We start from the raw sequence: 21787 nt of genomic DNA on the forward strand, positions 1-21787 counted from the left end.
ACCTATAAATAATATGTATAACTCAGCTAACTTAATGAGATTATTACATATCAACAACTACTATATTACTAACCTTGTTAACAGAATGCTATTATTCTTGGGGATTTGAAGTCTTGATAGACAAGGAAAATATTGAAGGAAATCAACCTAGCAATATTTTTTAAGAAGGATCCTTCCAGGTGGAGAAAAAATTCTGTAGAGGCAGAATAGTGGACCCAGAAGTACTAATGGTTTGAACAGAGTATAACCAGTGAAATATGCCAACAGTTTCAGGGGGCCCGTAGAACAAGAGTTACCAGTGTTCAAGGTGAATTCATGATTCAGAATAGGCATCTCTGAGAGTACTTGTTTCTTTCTGACTAGTGGAGCTGCCCATTGTGCAAAGGGCATTGTGCAAAGGTGGTACCTAGCAATTCACACTGATGCCATCTGTGTATCTTGAGACCCATTATCAACTTTAGAGCTTAATAATCTCAGGAGAATAGGGATCCCTGTGAGCAACATCCAAAGTATCCCAAAGTAATTTATATCTTCTGAAGACAAGTTACAAGTTACTAAGAAAGAGGCTACAGGTTAGTGTTGAGTATAAGTATAATGATTCTTTTTGTATTATTTTATTGCCATTTCACAGATAAGTAAACTGAGGCAAAAACAAGTTAAATTAGTTGCCTATGACCAAATAGCTCAGAAGAAGCAAAAATTGGATATAAATCTACAAACTTGAATCCAAGACCTGTGTAATTCCAACACAAAGAGAAAAATTTTTAATATTTTGGTCAGCAGAGATTTGTTACTAGTAACTTTCAACAGAGTAAATGCAGTGGAACAATAAGTTCAGATAAGAAATTCTTCAGTTTTAGATTCAGTGAAACAAAAAAAGGAGCAGAGATCTCAGGGGCTATTCTTTCGGTGGCCAATAAGAAATGGAATGTGGAGGAGGAGGAGGTACAAGAGTAACCTTTGCCTTGTCTTTCATGGAAACCTAATTATCTGATGAGAAGGAACAGAATAGGCATCTCAGTGTTGAGGAATGGAGGTGGTGGTGGTTACTGAAGCCTCTAGGTAGCTTTATGGTCCTATTGTCACATTTATGCCCTTAGAATCCTTCTAGGTTCCATTACTCCCTCTGTGTCTCTACTTCACCAAATTTTCCCCTTCTGCAGAATCATTTTTAACACCTCAAAAGTTACAAGTTGGGCAGCCCCGGTGGCTCAGCGGTTTAGCGCTGCCTTCAGCCCAGGGGGTGATCCTGGAGACCTAGAATCAAGTCCCACGTCAGGAGACTGCTTCTCCCTCTGCCTATGTCTCTGCCTCTCTCTCTCTCTCTGTGTGTCTCTCATGGATAAATAAATTTAAAAATCATTAAAAAAGAAAGAAAAACCCTTTAAAATAAGTTATGAGTTGAGTTGATAAAGAGAAAAGATTTGAAATCTCATTTTTAAAAAAGAGTCAGAAGAAACTCATCCAAGGAATAAAGTGTCACTTACAATAAAGTTTCAAGAAGACAGAAGACAATAATTATTTTGTAGAATGGGAACTCTAAGATTGCTTCAGGGAGCAAAGGGGTTGGATACATTTTATGTGGGGACATCACCTCTCTGAGGGCTCTAATTCCTCTTGTATTCACTGCTTCTACTCCAGGGCTTTATCTCTTTTAGGATATTGGCATTTTCTGAGTAAATTAATCCATTTCCATTTTCCATTATGCCATACTCTGTTCCTGGGTGAGACTACTCTTACTGTATTTCATATTAAAGAATGACAATTTCAGGCTAAGTTAAAGTCTCTCTCTTGAATTACCATTTTCTGTATACATACAGGCAACATCTGTTTTATAATTTTCTGTTGTTAACTTCCATTTTTATGCATTCAAACACTCTCTTCCCAACTATGTCAAGTTCAGTGAAGCCAAAGAGCAAGAATTGTGCTTCTTGGCTGAATCCCCATTAATATCTGCTCTATGAATGTTGCATATAATAAATATTGGTAGCATAGATGTACAAATCCAACTGCCATATTTGTATCTTTCAATGGAAACCCTAATATTTTGCATTCAATTTTTATGAATATTCCTGTTCTCCATATTTCAATCTATTGTTCAGAAAAACAGGCTACGCTGAAATGAAATTTACCAAAGGAAGGGGAGTTCAGTACGTAGAAGTAAAATTGTGCTTCTTATTTTTGGTTAACACATAAAAGTCTGTGTGTATAATTAGGACATATGTAGTATGGAAAATGCTTCAAGTTCCTTTTACAAAGATATTTTTTCCACTGAGAAAAGAAAATGTGTAATCTAATTTCAAAACAGAGAAGCTGAAATCTGCTGGAAGGGAGCATTCATTATTGCAAAATTCACTACCTCTTCAGGATGTCCTGCTATAGAGAGGTGACCAGGAAGTATAGACTCCAAGCCATAAATATTCTCAGAGAACTATAGAGCATCTGCTTTTAATTTGTGCTTGGGTGGCTTATACATCAGACAGGAAAACATCTCTGGTTTTAAGAGGTTTGAATAGATGCCATAGAGTAAGTCCCCATTTCCGAGTGTTTGTTGTCATTTTGGTTAGTGAACTCCACCTACCAAAACAAAAATGAACACAGTGTTTCAGAGGCTCCCCTTCAGCTTTAACATTTAAAGAAAGAAAAAGGGTAGCAAACCTTTTTGCCTGCTCTCTTACACAGATATGTTTTCAACAAATGATCTCAAAAAACATTTTCAACACTTTATATATGTAAACTCTGTAGTTTTTATATATCTATTTAAGTCTGGAGTTGACTTAATTTTTGTTTTGTTGTCTCCTTGTCCTGCTGTGGTTATTGTTGCATTCTAGATCTTTGCCAGATTTGTATTTAACTACCTTAGCTGATTAATGTTCCATTTGATCATTTTTATGAGTAAATGTGATGTTTTAATAGCCTAAGAAATGGGGGTAGTTATGTTTGGATCTAAATATAGGTAGAAGTTGCCACTTAAATGAGAAAATTTCACTCACATTATGAAAGGTCGACCACACAAATTCTCTGCAGGTATCAAATTGTTTTCTTCTTGCACAGCAGGTTAACCAATAATTTGGTATAACAATTTCTCAACATGTAGCTTGTGTGAAAAATATCTTTCTAAAAAATAACTGTAATTAACATGCCCTGACCTATGTATATTTTGTATGATTTCCACAAAATATGTCACTTTCTCTAGTCCAGAGAACTCTTTTCAACAGTTCTCTGAAGATTTTGACCTTTATTAACTCTTTATTACCAGAGAACAGTCTTTTATACTGAACTTTTTGGGTTTTTATTTTTTATTTTTTTTTAATTTGCCTTTATTAAAGTTCGATTTGCCAACATAGAGTATAACACCAAGTGCTCATCCCATCAAGTGCTCTCCTCAGCGCCTGTCAGCCAGTTACCCCAACCCCCCACCTGCCTCCGCTTCTGCAACCCTTTGTTTCCCAGAGTTAGAGGAGTCACTCATGGTTTGTCTCTCTCTCTAATTTTTCCCACTCAGTTCCCCTCCTTTCCCTTATAATCCCATTCACTATTTATTATATTTCCCGTATGAGTGAAATCATATAATGATTGTCCTTCTTGGATTGTCTTACTTCATTCACCATAATACCCTCCAGTTCCATCCACATCGAAGAAAAGGGTGGGTATTCGTCATTTCTGATGGTTGAGTAATATTCCATTGTATACATAGACCACATCTTCTTTATCCATTCATCTTTCAATGGACACCGAGGCTCCTTCCACAGTTTGGATATTGTGGACATTACTGCTAGAAACATTGGGGCTGCAGGTGTCTTGCCATTTCACTGCATCTGTATCTTTGGGGTAAATCCCCAGTAGTACAATTGCTGGGTCGTAGGGTAGCTCTATTTTTAACTTCTTGAGGAATCTCCACAGTTTCCAGAGTGGCTGTTACAGTTCACATTCCTATCAACAGTGCAAGAGGGTTCCCCTTTCTCCATATCTTCTCCAACATTTGTTGTTTCCTGTCTTTTTAATTTTCACGATTCTCACTGGTGTGAGGTGGGATCTCATTGTGGTTTTGATTTGTATTTCCCTGAAGGCAAGTGATGCGAAGCATTTTCTCATGTGCTTGTTGGCCATGTGTATGTCTTCTTTGGAGAAGTGTCTGTTCATGTCTTTTGCCCATTTCATGATTGGATTGTTTGTTTCTTAGGTGTTGAGTTTAATAAGTTCTTTATAGATCTTGGATACTAGCCCTTTATCTGATACGTCATATACAAATATCCTCTCCCATTCTGTAGGTTGTCTTTTAGTTTTGTTGACTGTTTCTTTTGCTGTACAGAAGCTTGTTATCCTGATTAAGTCCCAATAGTTCATTTTTGCTTCTGTTTCCCTTGCTGTCATAGATGTACCTTGTAAGAAGTTGCTGTGGCCAAGTTCAAAAAGGGTTTTGCCTGTGTTCTCCTCAGGATTTTGATGGATTCTTGTCTCACACTTAGATCTTTCAACCATTTTGATTTATCTTTGTGTATGGTGAAAGAGAGTGGTCTAGTTTCATTCTTCTGCATGTGGATGTCCAATTTTCCCAGCACCATTTATTGAATAAACTCCTTTTTCCAGTGGCTATTCTTTCCCGCTTTGTTGAATATTAGTTGACCATAGAGTTGAGGGGCCATTTCTGGGTTCTCTATTCTGTTCCATTGAACTATATATCTGTTTTTGTGCCAGGACCACACTGTCTTGATGATCACAGCTTTGTAATAGCTTGAAATCTGGCATTGTGATGCCCCCGGCTCTGATTTTCTTTTTCAATATTCCCCTGGTTATTTGGGGTCTTTTCTGATTCCATACAAATATTAAAATTATTTGTTCCACTCTGTAAAGAAAGTCCAAGGTATTTTGATAGGGATTGCATTGTATGTGTAAATTGTCCTGGGTAGCATAGATATTTTCACAATATTTGTTCTTCCAATCCATGAGCATAGAATGTTTTTCCATATCTTTGTGTCTTCCTCAATTTCTTTCAGAAGTGTTCTGTAGTTTTTAGGGTATAGATCCTTTACCTCTTTGGTTAGGTTTATTCCTAGGTATATTTTAAATAAAAGATTATATTTATTTATTCATGAGAGACAGAAAGAGAGGCAGAGACATAGGCAGAGGGAGAAGCAGACTCCTCACAGGGAGCCTGATGTGGGACTTGAACCCGAACTGAGATCATACCCTGAGTGAAAGGCAGATGCTCAACCACTGAGTCACCCAGGTGTCGCTATTCCTAGGTATCTTATGCTTTTGGGTGCAATTGTAAATGGGATTGACTCCTTAATTTCTCTTTCTTTAGTCTCAGTGTATAGAAATGCCACTGATGGGAACCCTGGGTGGTGCAGCGGTTTAGCGCCTGCCTTTGGCCCAGGGCTGGATCCTGGAGACCCGGGATTGAATCCCACGTCGGGCTCCCAGTGCATAGAGCCTGCTTCTCCCTCTGCCTGTGTCTCTGCCTCTCTCTCTCTCTCTCTCTCTCTGTGACTATCATAAATAAATTTTAAAAAAAATTTAAAAAAAAGAAATGCCACTGATTTCTGGGCATTGATTTTGTATCCTGCCACATTGCTGAATTGCTATATGAGTTCTAGCCATCTTGGGGTGGAGTCTCTTGGGTTTTCTATGTGCAGTATCATGCCATCTGCAAAGAGGGGGAGTTTGACTTCTTCTTTGCTAATTTGAATTCCTTTTCTTTCTTTTTGTTGTCTGATTGCTGAGGTTAGGACTTCTAGTACTATGTTGAATAGCAGTGGTGAGAGTGGACATCCCTGTCATGTTCCTGATCATAGGGGAAAAGCTCTCAGTTTTTCCTCATTGAGAATGATATTCGCTGTGGGTTTTCATAAATGTCTTTTATGATATTGAGGAATGTTCCCTCTATCCCTACACTTTGACGAGTTTTCATCAGGAATGGATGCTGTATTTTGTCATATGTTTTCTCTGCATCTAATGAGAGGATCATATCATTCTTGTTTTTTCTCTTGTTGATGTGAACTATCACATTGATGGCTTTACGAGTGTTGACCACCCTGCATCCTGGGGATAAATCCCAGTTGGTCATAGTGAATAATCCTCTTAATGTACCGTTGGATCCTATTGGCTAGTATCTTGGTAAGAATTTTTGCATCCGTGTTCATCAGGGATATTGGTCTATAATTCTCCTTTTTTGGTGAGGTCTTTGTCTGGTTTTGGAATCAAGGTAATGCTGGCCTCATAAAATGAGTTTCCATCTCTTTTATCCTTCAAAACAGCTTTAGTAGAATAGGTTTTGTTTCTTCTTTAAACATTTGATAAAATTCCCCTGGGAAGCCATCTGGCCCTGGACTTTTGTGTCTTGGGAGGTTTTTGATGACTGCTTCAATTTCCTCACTGGTTATTGGCTGTTCAGGTTTTCTATTTCTTCCTGTTCCAGTTTTGGTAATTTGTGGTTTTCCAGAAATGTGTCCATTTCTTCAGATTGCCTAATTTGTTGGCATATAGCTACTTATAATACGTTTTCAAAATCATTTGTATCTCCTTGGTATTGGTTATGATCTCTCCTCTTTCATTCATGATTTTATTAATTTGAGTCTTTTTCATTTTTAATAAGGCTGGCTAATGGTTTATTTACCTTATTAATTCTTTCAAAGAACCGACTCCTGGTTTTGTTGATCTGTTCCACAGTTCTTCTGGTCTCTATTTCATTGAGTTCTGCTCAAATCTTTATTATTTCTCTTCTTCTGCTTGGTGTAGGTTTCACTTGCTGTTCTTTCTCCAATTCCATTAACTGTGAGGTTAGCTTGTGTATTTAATTTTTTTCCCAATTTTTTGAGGGAGGCTTGTATTGTGATGTATTTCCTTCTTAGGACTGCTTTTACTGTATCCCAAAGATTTTGAATGGTTGTATCTTCATTGTCATTAGTTTCCATGAATCTTTTTAATTTCCTGGTTGACCCTTTCATCTTTTAATAGGATGCTCTTTAACCTCCACGTGTTTGAGTTTCTTCCAAATTTCTTTTTGTGATTGATTTCTTCTGTGATTTCTAGTTTCAAAGCATTGTGGTCTGAAAATATGCAGAGGACAATCCCAATCTTTTGGTACCGGGTGAGACCTGATCTGTGACCCAGTACGTGTTCTATTCTGGAGAAAGTTTCATGTGCACTTGAGAAGAATGTGTATTCTGTTGCATTCAGATGGAATGTTCTGTATATTTCTGTCACATATATTTGGTCCAGTGTATCTTTTAAGGCCCTAGTTTCTTTGGTAATGTTCTGCTTAGAACATCTGTCATTTGCAGAAAGTGCCGTGGTGAAGTCTCCTACTATTAGTGTATTATTATCTAAGTATCTCTTTACTTTGGTCACTAATTGATTGATATACTTGGCAGCTCCCACATTAGGGGCATAAATATTCATGATTGTTAGGTCTTCTTGTTGGATAGACCCTTTAAGTATGATATAGTGTCCCTCTTCATCTCTTACTACAGTCTTTGGGATAAACTTTAATTTATCTGATATGAGGATTGCTATCCCAGCTTTTTTTTGAGGGTCATTGAATGGAAAATGTAGGTGTCCTTAGGTCTCAAATGAGTCTCTTGTAGACAGCAAATAGATGGGTCTTGCATTTTTATCCAGTCCAATACGCTGTGTCTCTTGATGGGATCATTTAACCCATTCACGTTTGAGTAACTATTGAAAGATCTTAATGTACTGTCATCATATTACCTACTTAGTCCTTGTTTTGTGGATTGTGTCTTTGGGATCCCTCTTTTTTTTACAGGGTCCTCCTTAATATTTCTTACAGAGTTGGTTTGGTGGTCACATATTCTTTCAGTTTCTGCCTATCCTGGAAGCTCTTTATCTCTCCTTCTATTCCAAATGAGAGCCTTTCTGGATAAAGTATTCTTGGCTACACTTCTCATTTAGTACCCTGAATATATCCTGCCAGCCCTTTCTGGCCTGCCAGACCTCTGTGGAGAGAGGTTTGCTGTTAATCTGATAGTTCTCCTCATATAAATTAAGAATCTCTTGTCTCTTGCTGCTTTAAAAAATTTCTCTTTATCTTTGAAATTTGCAAGCTTCACTATTAAATGTTGAAGTGTTGATGGTTTTCAATGATGGGGGGCGGGGGTCCTCTCTATCTCCTGGATCTGAATGCCTGTTTCCTTCCCCAGATTTCGGAAGTTCTCAGCTATAATTTGTTCAAAATACATTGTAGTCCTCTCTTTCTCTCTCTCTCTCTCTCTCTCTCTCTCAGCCTCTTCTGTAATACCAATTAGACATATATTCTTCCTTCTCAAGCTATCATTTATTTCTCTAAGACTTTCCTCGTGGAATCTTAATTGTTTTTCTCTTTTTCCTCAGCTTCCTTCCTTACCATCAACTTGAATTCTATGTCACTCACTCTCTCTCCCACCTCAGTAACCCTAGCCATTAGAACATCCAGTTTGGATTGCATCTCATTTAATCTGTTTTTAATTTTGACCTGATTAGATCTCAATTCTGCAGTAACGAAGTCTCAAGAGTCCTTTATGCTTTTTTCCAGAGCCACCAGTAGCTTTATAATTGTACTTCTGAATTGAATTACTGACATTGTATTCAAATCCAAATTCTGTAACTCTGTTGCAGAGAGTACTGTTTCCGGTTCTTTCTTTTGTGGTGAATTCTTCCTTCTAGTCATTTTGTCCAATGCAGAGTGGCTGTATGAGCTAACTGGGTCAAAAATATCAACCACAACCTAAGTAAAATACACCCTAGATGTTTCTGAAGAGGTCAAAGATCAGAAACTAAAACAAAAAGAGCAGAACAAAACAAAACAAAAGGACCACTAAAGTGAAAAACAAATTTTAAAACAAAGTAGTAAAAATAAAAAGCCAAAAACCAAAAACAAAGAAGAAGAAAAAAGGAAAAGAAAAAAAAAGTAAAGAAAAGAGGAAAAAGAGAAAAAAAATGGGAGGGTGATGATAGTGATGAGGAAGTGGTAGTGGAGAGAGAATGTAGTCTACCTAAGGGGTCCTGGAGAGTGATCCTATTGGTTCTGAGTGTATTAAGTTCTGTACATAAGAAGATGCTCAGTCCCAAATTTATATAAACCAGCAATACTTGTAGAAACCCCAACATTGACCACCAAAACACAAACAAGATAAAAGAGGGGGGCAGAATGGGAATGAAGAGAGAATATAATCTCTCGGAATGAACCAACAGGGTATTCCCCTTGGTTCTGGGATGTATGTTGGTCATGTGTTAGAAGGTACTAACTTCCACCATTGTAAAACAAAATGAGGCAGAAAAAAACAAAAAAACAAAAACCCATGTCTCATATATCTACCAAAATTAAATTGAATACATCGAAGGAAATTTAGAAGTGAAAAAAAAATCTAAGACGTGTAATTGAAGAAATATGAAAGTCATTAAGGAAAAAACTTAAAAATGATGAGCTGGTAAAATATTATAGTTTAGGTTGAAAAGAGAAAAATATTAGAAATTTTTAGTCTGATATAAAAATGTATCATAATGGAAAAAGAAAAAGAAAAAAGGACCCTATAGTTCAATGTACTATTTTCCCTCAGTCCAGGAGCTTTCCAGTGCTGCTTGTTCAGTAAACTTGCTTTTCCCTTTTATTTCCAGCTGGTCTTCTGGAGGAGGGGTCTGCTGTGCTGATTCTCAGGTGTCTGTGCCTGGGTGGAGATACCCCACTCCTGCCAGGTGCTGGGCTCAGTGTTTATCCTGTGAAGCCTCTGTTCCCTAGAAGTCCCACCTCTCGCAGGTACAAGGTGAAAGGAAGAGAAAAAATAAAAATGGCAGTGGCCAGATTTCCAGCCCTGGAGTCGAGCTCCCCACAAGTAACTAACCGCAGTCTCCTAGTTCGCACTGGCCTAGATGCCCCTGGGGGCCAGCATGGATTCACTGATCTACACAATTTGGGGGTGCCCAGCAGCAGGAGAGTTCTCACTGTTCTGTGCCCTCCCTGCTTCTGCCTGTCCTAGGGGGAAAACAGGATCGCCAGCTTTGTCCACCTGGGTGCCCTGGAATCCAGGGCCCTGTGCCACTGGACCTACACTCCCAGGGACCTTCCTGAAGGGAAATGGGCAGAGTCACCTCCATCCGTTGCCAGACTCTAGTGTAAAGGCCACTCTGGAGTCGGTCCACCTAACTGACCGGCTTCTCCCAAATGTCCTGAGGGCTATGGCACTCCAGCCCTTCACCGAGATAGGCCTGTAGTTTGTGGTGTGCTTTCCCCTGGTCACCTCTCCTCCTATAGTGACTCTGGAGAATCCTGCGATTCTGCCCAATTTCCCTAAGTGCTTTTCTGTCTGGGAAAACTCCAGCGCAGATTTTTAAAGTTCCCATTCCTCTGGGGCTGGGCTTTCCTGTCCCGGAGGGTCTTGCCACCCGGCTTTAGCCCGGCTCCTCATGGAGCCCCTTCCCCACTTTATTTGTTTTCATTTATTTTTTGCCTTCCTACCTTGTTAGAAGCGAAACCCCTTCTCTCTGTAGCGTTCCGGCTGTTCTCTAAATCTCAGGTCATATTTGTAGGTGTTCAGGATGTTTTGAAAGTCATCTAGGTAAGTTTGTGGGGCCAGGTAAGTTGAGGACCCTACTCCTCCGCCACCTTGCCCCTCCCACTAACTTTTTGGGTTTTTATTCATTGACTATACTTAGTAATACCTACCAAAGATTCATTAAACGCACTGCATACGTTTAGATGGGTAGAATTTAAAAATGATGCATAACGATTCTAGTCTTCAGAAAGCCTTGTACGGTACAGAGACAAAACTAACATCTATGGAAACATTACAGGACTAGTGATTTCTAAACGATGCAAAAACAAAAATTTTTCAATAGGAAACTGGAAAACAAAAATATTCATGTGATCTGGGGACAAAAAGAGTCTTGGGAGAGTTTGGACTTGATCTGGTCTTTAAACAATGGAGGAGTAGGGTGGCTAAAGGGGAGCTGAAAGATATTTGCTCCAGATGTGAAAGCAGAGAGCAAGAAATAGATTTACTGTATCAGAAACACAGTGAAAGGCAGAGTTGAAGAGATGAGGGCTTGTTCAGGTTCCTGAGAAACTTCTCTGAAAGCTCTTTTATTGCCTGTTTTAACCTCTTTACTCTTGCTGGAGGATCTCCATATTTTTTTCATTAGGGCAACAAATAGCTCTCAATGCCTACATGAGAAAGCAAAATGACAGAGCATTTGGGCTTCCCAGATAGTTACTAAACAATGTACATTTTGGAAGTATATTAGTGCCTTCCTCCCCTGTCTAGTCTTTCAGGTGCACTCTGTTTAAGAAAGAAAAAAAGAAAGAAAAGAAAGGTGGCTGCATTTGCATGATTAATGATGATGGCCAACCTTTATTTCAGAGGTATTTCAGAGATGCTAAGGATAATACCACAGGATGTAGGAGGCATGGCTATGAAGTCGTGGGAGTGATTCCTTCCTAAGCACAGCATAATGTAAAACTTTAGTTGGCTTTGTCACCTTCAAAGTTATCCCCTTGAAAGGCTGTGTGAGTATCCCAATGATGCTTCCATTCTTCAAGTCATTTTTAGAGCCCTTCTCTTTGAACTATTCCAGGAGCCTGTAATGAAATTTTTAAAGGATCTTCTTTCCCAGAGGCAAACCCTCTACCCTTACCTCCTGCTCTCTGCATCTACATCTGGCTCGCCTTGCACCCAAACTAATACATCTTCCCTTATTTTGTCTCTAGTCTCTGCTCTGTTCCTTCTTATCTATTAGTTCCTTTCCTGGGTCAAGAAATGCAGGATAGGGGCAGAGGATACATGGCCTGACTCTGAGGTGGTATTCTAAATTAGCAAGAAGAGAATGAAGTGAAATAGAGAGAACTCAGAGACATGAGAAAACTAAGAAAAGGCATAATCTTTACAACCACCACAACCCAAAAATACTTTAGCAATGGATGGGCAGCTAGGGTAGTGTGGGAACTGGATAGAACATATCAATATCAAACAACACAGGGAAAGCAGCACAAGCACTAGAACTTATAGTGGAAAGTAATTAGCATTATAAACCAAATGTGATAACAAATATTCATAAGGGAATATTCAGATTCTCAACTGACTCCTAATTTATCAGGCCAATTTCTATCCACTTCCTCTGAAGTCAGTCTATCTCCACCAAACTCTTTTCTAGTTTTGGGGAATGCAGAATTGGAAAATGGAGACTACTGCAGAACCTGAGAGGCAAGAGGAAGGGAAAGACCTAGCAAGAGAGAAAACTGAAGTGGGTAAGTGAAAATCTGGAGTGTCAAAGAGTATGAGATGTGAAAGAATGAGGATCCAAAAAATATACCAAACAGTCCATATGTTGTGTGCACCTTAATGCTTTTCAAGATATGCAATTAAAATCAGATACCTTTTAAACGTGTTTGGGTGAGAACTCTGCTTCTTGAACAGAATACCACCCTAAGACTGGACCACATGTGAGGGTTTCAATAAGGTTACAGAAGCAGACACAAGTACTGCATCACACTAGGCCTGTGGGCTCAGAGGTATTCACCTGTGCTCTTCCACAGGGCAGGGATGCATGGGCTGTGGCTGCTGATCTGGTATGGAAATGGACACAATGTCCTGTCTATGAAAGCTGACCGCTGATCAGAATGCTGAGTAGGCAGATGTCTCAGATGCTGTGACATCTATGGAAGTCCCAGGGCAGGACCTAGGACTAGAGATTACAACATCAATGGTACTCAGTCACCTCCTTCTCTTCTTTAGTGAGCTCACTCAACCTTGAGGGGGGAAAAATGCATGTGCACCTATGCCTGCTTTCTACTCCTTTCATCATGCTTAACCCAAACCACCTTTTCTGCTCATAGGAGAAATAAATGGAATTTGTTATACTCAATAAGCTTGGAGGTAGAGGGCTTCTTTACACTTTCCACTGCTCCATAAATGAATGGATATTAATGGAGTTTGAGAAGCTGTCCTGTAAAAGCAGACAATTGAGGCAAAACACAAATTTTCTGTTTGTGACTAGAACAAAAACAAAACAGTATGATGTGCTATGTTCTCTTGGGTTTTCTTTTCTTTTCTTTTTTTTCTCATCTGCACTTGCAAATTTTATGTTAACCCTGCAAGAATCCAAATATCCACAGTTCTTTACAGAACGTACTGTCTTCAAACAAACATAGGCTCTACTATTTATAGCTGATTGCTTCAGCACTTGCTTGTCTTGTCTGTTTCCCAAAAGCCTCTTGCCATAAACAAACCAGATTGAAGATAGATTTTCTGTGCATCTTAAAACATCCCTTTATTTTTTCTAATGCTGATAAAATTGAGCCATTCTGGGAATTTACATCATGAATGTCACAGCAGTTGAAGCACTAAACATGTGACTCACTGTGATATAATTTCTCTAATTTTTTTTTATCATTTCTCTTAGTTACTCCCCGCTAACTTTGTTAACTTCTACTAAAGTGTTCGTGGTCAAAGATGCCCTGCAACTTAGCCAGAGCTAATGAATATGCAACTAACCTAAACATTAAAAAGGAAGATTCAGACAAAGACATCATTTAGCCAAAGCCACAGACTCTACAGTCCCAGTTGAAAGAAAAGCCATTTCTGTTGCTCAGTAGTGAATACCTGACATACCTAAATATGTCTAAATGCTTGTGAACAGCAATATAAGTGCAAACCCTGGACAGAGTAAAGAATTGGGGACAAGAAAGAATTAAAAACCCATCTTCAATTGTCCATATTTTTTAAAAAAAGAAAGAAAGAAAGTAGAAAATCAAAACCTATTTATGTTGCACATGCAAAAACAGAAGCTGTGCAGGAAGATGGGGTTTTCCTGATGGATGAGAAAATGAAACTTGGCACTTTTAAATGAAAATCACTATATTTTTTCAATACATATCTAGATTTATATTGATAATCAGTGCCTTTTATATAGAATTGAATCAAATCAGCAAAACCGAAGAATTCAGCACAAATGCAATTAGAGGGAAATATTTGGAAGATCCTCAAAATATAACACTGTAGTTAAAATCAGATATATTTAAGTTTGGAAAAATATCTTAAACTCTAAAGTTTATAAATCTTTTCCTTAATGTATTATGAGGGGAGGAGCTTTTAATGATTTACTTAAAGAATATTATATCTAAATGAGTTAATTTGAATTCTTCCTGAACAGGGATAATCCGTAAGAGTTATGGTGGACAAGTAAGTGATCTACCCAAATGCAGCTACAATAGCCCCAATTTGAATACAGGTTGCACAATTCTTTAAGCACACCTATTATCTGCTTCCAAGTAAGTCACTATAGTTACAATTTGACCTTAATACCCACTGAGGAGTCATCTGTCAAAAGACTACTGATTGGTTTTTACTACTTAGTGAGCTTCAAAGGCTGATTTTTAAGATTAGTTATTTAGGGAAAAACCAGCTTTTCTTAGCTTTTTGTGCTGTCCATATATGAGGACATCAAGCTTACTCAAAAGGAAAAGGACATGTCTCCTCTTTCCTTTTTATAGGGCTTGGCTTTCTGGTGACCCTGCTCCATTGGATTAAAGTAAAACATTGATATTAGTGAAGCTAATTCAGATAATCTCTTCTTTTATCCTATGATGAAAGAAATTGGAAAGTTCAACTAAGGTTACATTAAATGTTAACTTCTACCAGAATTGAGGCTGCAATGTTCACCAGCAGAACAGGTAAGCTGCATTTTATGAGTTCACATTTATTGGCCTCTACCATGTACAGACATTAGAATCTGAAATGGTTAAAAATCAACAAATAATTTCTTTTCTTGTCTTTATAATGTTTTTGTTCTTTTTATTGTTTTGATTTCTGACTCTCTAACTTAGTGAATCTCTAATATCTTAAAGCTTTAGAATTTTAGACTTGGAAGGCATTATCTAAGGTGGTGGCCCCCTGATTTTTAAATTATGTTAACTAGTAAAAATTTCCCAAGTTGAGTAGCTGGTTTAAAGTTGCCAACTTTATATTTTGTCTGATATACTAAAAAACAAGACAGAACAAGCAACGTGTGTGTGTATGTGTGTGTGTGTGTGTGTGTGTGTGTGTGTAGAGAGAGAGAGATTTCAGAAACTGGCTCATATGATTGTAGGGAATGGTGAATCCAAAATCTATAGGATAGGCCAGTAGGTTTGAGTCAAAATGTTTAAAACTCAGACAAAATTTCCACATTGCAGTCTTGAGGCAGAATTTCTCCTGCAGGAAGCCTCAGCCTTTGCTCCAAAGGTCTTCAACAAGAATATTCAACAATATTCAACAAGAATATTCAACAAGATTCAACAAGAATCCAAAGGACCTTTGGATAAGGTCCGCTCATATATAAGCAGAGGATAATTTGATTTATTTACAGTCAACTGATGTTGACTTCAACATTTACTGATGATAAATGTTATCACATGTAAAAAAAAAAAAAAAACTTTACAGCTATATCTAGACTGGCATTTAAATAACTAGGCATCAGTCTAGCAAAATTGGCACAACAAATAATTATCAGTCACAGAATGGATTCATTTGGTTGGTCAGGTCTTCTGATCCTATAGTACACATTCAATCCTATTCCCTTGGTCCCAGCTCCACCTCAATTAAGTTAATAATACTCCTTTTTTATGCCATTCAAGGTAATTACAGGATTAAATTTAGAGGATTAAATAAGATTATTTCTATATTTTAAACTCAACAATACCAAATACATAATAAGACTATAAAAACTAAGGCTTATTTTATGTCTGTAATGATTATAAATTAGGATTATAACTCCATAATTTTGTACATTCTTATATTGGAAAGCAAAGTAACAGTGTCAGGCAATGCAGTAATTGTATCAAAATCATCAATGATGCAAAATCAGTGTTTTAAAATTATTTTGTAATCAAGTTAATAAAAAAGCATTATACCAAATTTTGTGGAGGTAATTATCTGAAAAAATAAAAAAATATTAAAAATAATCTATGCCCAGTTAAAAGATTTAAAGGCACTATTCCAAAATATTAGTTATAACTGATGGTGACATTATGAATAATTTTTTCCTTTTGAATTTTCCTGAAGTTGTTAGCCTGAAGTTTAACAATGTTCATATATTTTACTTATTGTCATCATAAGAATCAACTATATTTTTAAACCTAAAGAATAAAAAGAAATCTAATATTATGTTTGTGTCAGTATGTTATGTCCACATGCTCTTAAGTTTTTCTAAATAACACAGTTGTATCCACTCAAATAAGTTGACATTTTCATTTTGGTTTCATCTTGATTGACTGGTTTGATGAAAATCCAAATCTCATGCCAGGGAATAAACTCATCGACCCACATAAGCCTGTTCCCTAAAAGCTTTTTAAAAGTGTATATTTGTGTTTTACAAACATTTGAGAAGTAATAACTTTGGGAAGAGGGGAGCAGCATCCCTTGACCAACATTTGTGTAAAATGCATGTGCCAGAAATTATAACGACAAAAAAAGAACTTTGATGTCAAACATTTCAACAAATTATACTCTGTACTCTAGAAACACTTTCACTGGGAGGAGACCATCAATTTGAGTGGATGTGTACTTTTTGATTTTACAATGCAATGTCGGCAGATTATTTTGAAAGTGTGTGCAGCTGTGTGAGTTTTTAATGTTTAAACATGAATAATAAGTGTCAAGTTTGTTTTTAAGCTAATAGAACTTAGATATCAGATAGAAAAATCATGTATTTTATTTCACTTCCCATAAGTTAATTTTACAAAGAAAATTAAAAGCTAAAACAACTGAAGAATTAATAGGTAAAGAAAAATGGAAGTTAACAGTGTCAAATTCTGATCTGACTTCAACTGATATTAAAGAGCAAACAGATGATTGGCCCTGTAAATAGAATTTTAGATCACAGTAATGAGCAGCCTCTATGAGAATTATATGGGTCTGGTTTTTAAGAAGTATTATTTATTTTAAATTTTATGACAATTGCATACAAAGATAAAGGACATAAAAACAAAAGTACAATATTGTAACAGCTGGGATTTCAAAACCATCCCAAATTGGCTTAAGGTAAAGAAGAATTCATTGGTTCATACAACTGAAAAATCAAGGAGAGTTTTGGCTTCCAATTGTAGCTTGATCCAAGAATCCATATGATGTCATAAAGACTTGGTCTCTCTCCATCTCCTAAATTTGCTCTTCTTCATTTTTAATTCTGTCACTGAAAATCCTCAATTGCAAACAAAAAAACAACTGTGGTTAGTTTAAGCAGAAAAATTAATTTAATTAAGGGATTTTAGCTAGCTCATAGCATTATCAGAAAGACTTGAGAACCAGATATGGCGACTTGTAGTCGGAAACACAACACCAAATCCAGATTTGAATCCAGACAGTCTGACTCCAGAATCCATTCTCTTAACCACATACTAAAGATTCCATAGAATCTGTCATTGGTGATATTTAAGAAGAATCTAGATGACTCCTAGTTAGGAAGATATGAAAGGTATTTTGCTATTTGAAAGATAATTTACCATCTTTCTCTCCTCCTCCCAGTAGGCAGGTCAAATGGAGGGAATTGTGTAATTCATGTTTCCCAGGCTGGCCAGTTCATCAATATGTTGTAGATTCCTGCAAGGAAAACTACTTCTGTAAGTTTGTAGCCTGTCTGGGTATTAGCAGTCCCAACTAAAAATTGCCTTAGAATGCATTACCATTGGCCAATGTTTACCCATGTCCACATTTCCAAGCAGCTTCTGTAGTCTGGGGCTGCTCAAAGATCTGCACCTACAGGCAAAAATGCTTTGCTAACCTGGTTGACCAACCACTCATTCCTCTCTCACACACCCACCTCATGTCAAGGAGGAAATACAAAGCCTCCACAAGCCTCTTACACAAAACTATTAGTCACAATACAAATTGCACTTGAAAGACAATCTAGTACCAATTAATTTTTATTGTCTCTGCATTTCAGTGTAGTAATTTATACTTTTTTCTAAATTGTTCTCATCATGTTAAACATTAAACCTGAAGCAGCAAAGTTAATTATGTTCATATGTGCTATGGGACAGATATTGCTGTCTCCTACCCAAAAATCATTGCCTTCCATTTCTTCCAGCTGGAAGAGCCCTTTTCTGTGACAGAGGCTAAAAATATCAGATTCAGTTATTTCTGCTATAACATAATTATTGGAAATCCTAGGTTTTTGTAAGATTAGACCCTAGAAGTAACAGGGTGTTCAGCATTAGCCAGAGCTACTCAAGATACAATAAAAATGCATTAAAACAGCATGGACTGTTCACTTACGGTTCATGCATTTTTCTCTATATTATACTTCAATAAAAAGTTACTTTAAAAAAGAAAAAAACAATATGGAAAAGCACTGTGGAGTTCTGAGCCAGCGAGACTGCTGATAACATGGGGGTAGAAGTGGAAGCTGCCACAGGCTTAGAACTGTATTAAGCTGGAGGATAGGGGATGCCTCTCTAGGGAAAGATCTCTCAGTGCAGGTGCTTATTTTCAATTTTATTTTTAAAAAAGTTAAAAGAGCTCCTGTCTATACAACTAAAGACTTTTACCTTTCTTGCTGAAGGTTATTAATACTACTCCTTTGTTATACCATCTCAACTTCCCCATTGTATTGACATTATTCTCCTACTTACCAATGTGTGTGCGCTATTTCATTTCCTAGAAATGTGTGTTGTCAAAAACAAACTGTACTCACTCTCTCAGCCTTCCTTGCAGCTGAGAATGGCCAGGTAACCTGGTTCTGACCAATGAAACCCCAAGGGAGACTTTGCTTAGATACCCCTAGGTAGAAAGCCACTCCATCCTTTCCTACTTTCACACTTTGTCACATAAAGATAGAACACTTGGAGTAACTGCTGCCATTTTATAACCATGAAGAGAATCATTGCTATCACACTGCAGACAGTTAAAAAAAAAGCAGGAAAAGAGGCTGGGTCCTTGATGACATCATCAAGACACTGAAACAACCCTGGAACTATTTATATCCAGTCCTAATTTTTAAGTCACTTTTGGTCTTACACACTTAACTTGAGGCTAAAAGCACTAATCCCCTAGCACATCTTAAATAGCACTCATATACCCACTGTATTCGTTTCCTAGGGTTGCTGTAACAAAATACCACACACTGGATGCCTTAAACAACAGAAACTGATCAATGCTTTAACTCTCAATTTACAGGAAATATAGATGTGGAGGACTGATAAAAGACACCATAAGGATTCAATTAGCAAAATCCAGATTGTTAACAGCATACCAGACCAGTACTTATTTTCAACAAATAAGTTGCAGGGCTGAGAGTGCAGGGGGTACATGGGGAGGGACAGAAGAGCTAGCTTAAAATAAATGAAATGGAGACCAAAAAACTTAGAAAAGATCAATGAAAGTGAGTGCTGTTTCTTTCAGAAGATAAACAAAATTGATAAAACAAACAAACAAACAAGCAAAAAAAAACCTTTAGGCAGACTCATCAAAGCAAAGAGAGAAGACCTAAATAAATAAAATCAAAAATGAAAGAAGTACAATCAATAGCACAGAAATACAAAGGATTATAAGAAAATATGAAGAAAAATTATATGGTAATAAATTGGGGGGGAAAGGATAAATTTCTAGAAACTACAATCTCCTAAAACTGATTCAGGAAGAAATAGAAAATTTGAACAGACCAATTACTAGTTACAAAATTAAATCAGTAATCTAAAAACTCCCAACAAACAGAAGTCTAGGACCAGATGGCTTCACAGGTGAATTCTACAAAACATATAAGGAAGAGTTAACACCTATTCTTCTCAAATTATTCCATAAAATAGAAGGAAAATGTCTAAATTCATTCTATGAGGCCAGCATTAGCCTAATACCAAAACCAGGTAAAGACACCACTAAAAAAGAAAACTACAAGCCAATATCCTTGATTAACAGAGATGCAAAAATCCAACAAAATACTAGCAAACTGCATTCAACAATACATTAAAAAAAAAATCATTCACCATGATCAAGTGGTGAATGAGCTGCAAGGACAATTCAATATTCACAAATTGATCAAGTAACAAAATGAAAGATAAAAATCATATGATCATTCCAATCAACACAGAAAAAGCATTTAATAAATTTTGACATCTGTTCACTGCAAAAACCTTCACAAAGGAGGGTTAGAGGGAACATACCTCAATATAATAAAGGCCATATATGAATAACCCTCAGCAAACATCACCCTTAATCAGGAAAAACTGAGATCTTTCCCCCTAACATCAGGAACAAGACAAGATGCTCATTCTCACCATTTTTATTCAATATAGTACTGGAAGTCCTAGCCACAGCAATCACACAAAAGGCATCCAAATTAGTAAGGAAAAAAGTGAAACTTTCACTATTTGCAGATGACATGATACTATATATAGAAAATCCAAAAGACTCCACCAAAAAAAACTATTAGAACTGATACCTGAATTCAGTAAACTCACATGATATACAAAATCAATGTATAGAAATCTATTGCATTTCTATACACCAATAATGAAACAGCAGAAAGAGAAATCAAGAAATCAATCCCATTTACAATTGCACCAAGAACCATAAGATACCTAGGAATAAACCTAACCAAAGAGGTGAAAGACCTGAACTCTGAAAACCATAAAACACTGATGAAAGAATTAAAGAAATGGAAAGACATTTCATGTTCATGGACTGGAAAAACAAATATTGTTAAAATGTGCATACTACCCAAAGCAAGCCACACATTTAATGCAGTCCATATCAAAATATCAAAATACCAGTAGCGTTTTTCACAGAACTAGACCAAACAATCCTAAAATTTGTATGGGACCACAAAATATCCCGAATAGCCCAAACAATCTTAAGAAAGAAAAGCAAAGCTGGAGGCATCACAATTCTGGACTTCAAATTATATTACAAAGCTGTAGTAATCAAAACAGTATACTACTGGCACAAAAATAGTGCAATGGCACAATAGAGAACCCAAAAATAAACCCATAATTCTATGGTCAACTAATCTTTGACAAAACAGGAAACTTTTCCAATGGGAAAAAGTCTCTTCAACAAATAGTGCTAGGAAAACTGGACAACAACATGGAAAAGAATGAAACTGGACTACTTTCTTACACCAAACAGAAAAATAAATTCAAAATGGATGAAAGACCTAAATGTGAAAAAAAAAAAAAAGACCTAAATGTGAGACTTGAAACTATGAAAATCTTAGAAGAGGACACAAACAGTATTTTTTTTATATCAGCCAAAGCAGATTTTTTCCAGATATGTTTCCTGAGACAAGGAAAACAAAAGTAAAAATAAACTATTGGACTACATTAAAATAAAAAGCTGCACTGTGAAGGAAATAATCAACAAAATAAAAACCAACCTTAAGGATGGGAGAAGATATTTGAAATGACATATCTGATAAAGGGTTAGTATCCAAAATATATAATAAAGGTATACAAATCAATATCCAAAAAATAAATAATCCAACTTAAAAATGGGCCAAAGACATGAACAGACATTTTTACAAAGAAGACATACAGATGGCAAACAGACACATAAGGTGATGTTCACCATCACTTACCATCAGGGAAATGCAAATCAAAATTTCAGTGAGATATCACCTCATACCTGTCAGAATGGCTAATATCAACAACACAAGAAACAACAGGTATTGGCGAGGATGTGGAGAAAAAGGAACTCTCTTGCACTGTTGGTGGAAATGCAAACTAGTGTAGCCAGTCTGAAAAATGATATAGAGGTCCCTCAGAAAGTTAAAAATAGAACTAACCTATGATCCAGCAATTGCACTACTGGGTATTTACCCAAAGAAT

General features: G+C 36.8%; 1 long non-coding RNA gene across 1 annotated transcript in view; it reads right to left on the bottom strand.

Moving 5' to 3' along the window:
• Nucleotides 1-16726: 16726 nt before the first annotated feature.
• The window catches only part of LOC144304317 (uncharacterized), a 59508-nt gene continuing 54447 nt past the window's right edge, over nt 16727-21787 (bottom strand). The window contains exons 4-5 of the long non-coding RNA XR_013371223.1: nt 17471-17567; nt 16727-17169 (exon numbers count right to left, since the gene is read on the bottom strand). This is a non-coding gene — a long non-coding RNA (uncharacterized LOC144304317). The remainder of the gene's footprint in view (nt 17170-17470; nt 17568-21787) is intronic.

Source organism: Canis aureus, chromosome 33 (genome assembly GCF_053574225.1).
Source record: "Canis aureus isolate CA01 chromosome 33, VMU_Caureus_v.1.0, whole genome shotgun sequence".
NCBI classification, from domain to species: domain Eukaryota; kingdom Metazoa; phylum Chordata; class Mammalia; order Carnivora; family Canidae; genus Canis; species Canis aureus.